Source organism: Nothobranchius furzeri, unplaced genomic scaffold (assembly GCF_043380555.1).
Source record: "Nothobranchius furzeri strain GRZ-AD unplaced genomic scaffold, NfurGRZ-RIMD1 Scf129, whole genome shotgun sequence".
Lineage (NCBI taxonomy): Eukaryota > Metazoa > Chordata > Actinopteri > Cyprinodontiformes > Nothobranchiidae > Nothobranchius > Nothobranchius furzeri.
In genome coordinates this window covers 54,569-59,365 of record NW_027223145.1, presented here as the reverse complement: position 1 = coordinate 59,365, position 4,797 = coordinate 54,569, and positions in this window count along the sequence as shown.

Below are 4,797 nucleotides of genomic sequence, written 5' to 3'. Positions count from 1 at the left end.
CAGAAGCCAGCCTCCAGCAGCTGATGGCGGGGTGCAGGAGCAGAAGCCAGCCTCCAGCTGGTGATGGCGGGGTGAAGGAGCTGCAGCCAGCCTCCAGCAGCCAGCCTCCAGCTGGTGATGGCGGGGCGGAGGAGCAGGCAGCCTCCATCAGCTGATGGCGGGGTGTAGGAGCAGCAGCCAGCCTCCAGCTGGTGATGGCGGGGAGGAGGAGCAGCAGCAGCCAGCCTCCAGCAGCCAGCCAGCCTCCAGCAGCTGATGGCGGTGTGTGGGAGCAGCAGCCAGCCTCCAGCGGCCAGCCAGCCTCCAGCAGCTGATGGCGGGGTGGAGGAGCTGCAGCCAGCGTCCATCAGCTGATGGCGGGGTGGAAGAGCAGCAGGCAGCCTCCAGCTGGTGATGGCGGGGTGGAGGAGCTGCAGCCAGCGTCCAGCAGCTGATGGCGGGGTGCAGGAGCAGCAGCCAGCCTCCAGCAGCTGATGGCGGGGTGGAGGAGCTGCAGCCAGCCTCCAGCAGCCAGCCTCCAGCTAGTGATGGCGGGGTGGAGAAGCAGGCAGCCTCCGTCAGCTGATGGCGGGGTGGAGGAGCAGAAGCCAGCCTCCAGCAGCTGATGGCGGGGTGCAGGAGCTGCAGCCAGCGTCCAGCAGCTGATGGTGGGGTGGAGGAGCTGCAGCCAGCCTCCAGCAGCCAGCCTCCAGCTAGTGATGGCGGGGTGGAGAAGCAGGCAGCCTCCGTCAGCTGATGGCGGGGTGGAGGAGCAGAAGCCAGCCTCCAGCAGCTGATGGCGGGGTGCAGGAGCTGCAGCCAGCGTCCAGCAGCTGATGGTGGGGTGGAGGAGCTGCAGCCAGCGTCCAGCAGCTGATGGTGGGGTGGAGGAGCTGCAGCCAGCCTCCAGCAGCCAGCCTCCAGCAGCTGATGGCGGGGTGCAGGAGCAGCAGCCAGCCTCCAGCAGCTGATGGCGGGGTGCAGGAGCAGCAGGCAGCCTCCAGCAGCTGATGGCGGGGTGGAGGAGCAGAAGCCAGCCTCCAGCAGCTGATGGCGGGGTGCAGGAGCTGCAGCCAGCGTCCAGCAGCTGATGGTGGGGTGGAGGAGCTGCAGCCAGCGTCCAGCAGCTGATGGTTGGGTGGAGGAGCAGCAGCCAGCCTCCAGCAGCCAGCCTCCAGCTAGTGATGGCGGGGTGGAGAAGCAGGCAGCCTCCATCAGCTGATGGCGGGGTGGAGGAGCAGAAGCCAGCCTCCAGCTGGTGATGGCGGGGTGCAGGAGCTGCAGGCAGCCTCCAGCAGCTGATGGCGGGGTGCAGGAGCTGCAGGCAGCCTCCAGCAGCTGATGGCGGGGTGGAGGAGCTGCAGCCAGCGTCCAGCAGCTGATGGTGGGGTGGAGGAGCTGCAGCCAGCGTCCAGCAGCTGATGGTTGGGTGGAGGAGCAGCAGCCAGCCTCCAGCAGCTGATGGCGGGGTGCAGGAGCAGCAGCCAGCCTCCAGCAGCTGATGGCGGGGTGGAGGAGCTGCAGCCAGCCTCCAGCAGCCAGCCTCCAGCTAGTGATGGCGGGGTGGAGAAGCAGGCAGCCTCCATCAGCTGATGGCGGGGTGGAGGAGCAGAAGCCAGCCTCCAGCTGGTGATGGCGGGGTGCAGGAGCTGCAGGCAGCCTCCAGCAGCTGATGGCGGGGTGGAGGAGCTGCAGCCAGCCTCCAGCAGCCAGCCTCCAGCTAGTGATGGCGGGGTGGAGAAGCAGGCAGCCTCCATCAGCTGATGGCGGGGTGGAGGAGCAGAAGCCAGCCTCCAGCAGCTGATGGCGGGGTGCAGGAGGTGCAGGCAGCCTCCAGCAGCTGATGGCGGGGTGCAGGAGCAGCAGGCAGCCTCCAGCAGCTGATGGCGGGGTGCAGGAGCTGCAACCAGCCTCCAGCTGGTGATGGCGGGGTGGAGGAGCTGCAGCCAGCCTCCAGCAGCCAGCCCCCAGCAGCTGATGGCGGGGTGGAGGAGCAGAAGCCAGCCTCCAGCAGCTGATGGTGGGGTGCAGGAGCTGCAGCCAGCCTCCAGCAGCCAGCCTCCAGCTGGTGATGGCGGGGTGGAGGAGCAGCAGCAGACAGCCTCCAGCAGCCAGCCAGCCTCCAGGAGCTGATGGCGGTGTGTGGGAGCAGCAGCCAGCCTCCAGCGTTCAGCCAGCATCCATCAGCTGATGGCGGTGTGAAGGAGCTGCAGCCAGCCTCCAGCAGGTCATGGTGGGGTGGAGGAGCAGCAGCCAGCCTCCAGCAGCTGATGGCGGGTTGCAGGAGCTGCAGCCAGCCTCCAGCAAATGATGGGCGGGGTGCAGGAGCTGCAGGCAGCCTCCAGCAGCTGATGGCGGGGTGCAGGAGCAGCAGGCAGCCTCCAGCTGCTGATGACGGGGTGCAGGAGCTGCAACCAGCCTCCAGCTGGTGATGGTGGGGTGGAGGAGCTGCAGCCAGCCTCGAACAGCTGATGGCAGGGTGCAGGAGCAGCAGCCAGCCTCCAGCAGCTGATGGCGGGGCGCAGGAGCTGCAGGCAGCCTCCAGCAGCTGATGGCGGGGTGCAGGAGCAGCAGCCAGCCTCCAGCTGGTGATGGCGGGGTGAAGGAGCTGCAGCCAGCCACCAGCAGCTGATGGCGGGGTGCAGGAGCTGCAGGCAGCCTCCAGCAGCTGATGGCGGGGTGCAGGAGCTGCAGGCAGCCTCCAGCAGCTGATGGCGGGGTGGAGGAGCTGCAGCCAGCGTCCAGCAGCTGATGGTGGGGTGGAGGAGCTGCAGCCAGCGTCCAGCAGCTGATGGTTGGGTGGAGGAGCAGCAGCCAGCCTCCAGCAGCTGATGGCGGGGTGCAGGAGCAGCAGCCAGCCTCCAGCAGCTGATGGCGGGGTGGAGGAGCTGCAGCCAGCCTCCAGCAGCCAGCCTCCAGCTAGTGATGGCGGGGTGGAGAAGCAGGCAGCCTCCATCAGCTGATGGCGGGGTGGAGGAGCAGAAGCCAGCCTCCAGCTGGTGATGGCGGGGTGCAGGAGCTGCAGGCAGCCTCCAGCAGCTGATGGCGGGGTGGAGGAGCTGCAGCCAGCCTCCAGCAGCCAGCCTCCAGCTAGTGATGGCGGGGTGGAGAAGCAGGCAGCCTCCATCAGCTGATGGCGGGGTGGAGGAGCAGAAGCCAGCCTCCAGCAGCTGATGGCGGGGTGCAGGAGGTGCAGGCAGCCTCCAGCAGCTGATGGCGGGGTGCAGGAGCAGCAGGCAGCCTCCAGCAGCTGATGGCGGGGTGCAGGAGCTGCAACCAGCCTCCAGCTGGTGATGGCGGGGTGGAGGAGCTGCAGCCAGCCTCCAGCAGCCAGCCCCCAGCAGCTGATGGCGGGGTGGAGGAGCAGAAGCCAGCCTCCAGCAGCTGATGGTGGGGTGCAGGAGCTGCAGCCAGCCTCCAGCAGCCAGCCTCCAGCTGGTGATGGCGGGGTGGAGGAGCAGCAGCAGACCAGCCTCCAGCAGCCAGCCAGCCTCCAGGAGCTGATGGCGGTGTGTGGGAGCAGCAGCCAGCCTCCAGCGTTCAGCCAGCATCCATCAGCTGATGGCGGTGTGAAGGAGCTGCAGCCAGCCTCCAGCAGGTCATGGTGGGGTGGAGGAGCAGCAGCCAGCCTCCAGCAGCTGATGGCGGGTTGCAGGAGCTGCAGCCAGCCTCCAGCAAATGATGGCGGGGTGCAGGAGCTGCAGGCAGCCTCCAGCAGCTGATGGCGGGGTGCAGGAGCAGCAGGCAGCCTCCAGCTGCTGATGACGGGGTGCAGGAGCTGCAACCAGCCTCCAGCTGGTGATGGTGGGGTGGAGGAGCTGCAGCCAGCCTCGAACAGCTGATGGCAGGGTGCAGGAGCAGCAGCCAGCCTCCAGCAGCTGATGGCGGGGCGCAGGAGCTGCAGGCAGCCTCCAGCAGCTGATGGCGGGGTGCAGGAGCAGCAGCCAGCCTCCAGCTGGTGATGGCGGGGTGAAGGAGCTGCAGCCAGCCACCAGCAGCTGATGGCGGGGTGAAGGAGCTGCAGCCAGCCACCAGCAGCTGATGGCGGGGTGGAGGAGCTGCAGCCAGCGTCCAGCAGCTGATGGTTGGGTGGTGGAGGAGCAGCAGCCAGCCTCCAGCAGCTGATGGCGGGGTGCAGGAGCAGCAGCCAGCGTCCAGCAGCTGATGGTTGGGTGGAGGAGCAGCAGCCAGCCTCCAGCAGCTGCTGGCGGGGTGCAGGAGCAGCAGCCAGCCTCCAGCAGCTGATGGCGGGGTGCAGGAGCTGCAGGCAGCCTCCAGCAGCTGATGGCGGTGTGCAGGAGCTGCAGCCAGCCTCCAGCAGCTGATGGCGGGGTGCAGGGGCTGCAGGCAGCCTCCAGCAGCTGATGGCGGGGTGCAGGAGCTGCAACCAGCCTCCAGCTGGTGATGGCGGGGTGGAGGAGCAGCAGCCAGCCTCCAGCAGCCAGCCTCCAGCTGCTGATGGCGGGGTGGAGGAACAGAAGCCTCCAGCAGCTGATGGCAGGGTGCAGGAGCAGCAGCCAGCCTCCAGCTGGTGATGGCGGGGTGGAGGAGCTGAAACCTGGGTCGGACCTGGTCTGCAGCAGGGCCCATTACCACTCAGAAGCTGATGGCAGTGTGTGTTTAGGTCCCTGCGGGGTGGATGAGCTGAAACCTGGGTCAGACTTGGTGTGCAGCAGGGCTCAGCACCCTCCAGAAGCCGATGACAGTGTGTCTTTAACTCCCTGCCTGGTGGGAGAGCTGAAAGCTGGGTCGGACCTGGTCTTTAGCAGAGCTCAGCAGCCTCCAGAAGCTGATGGCAGTGTGTGTTTCATCCCCTGC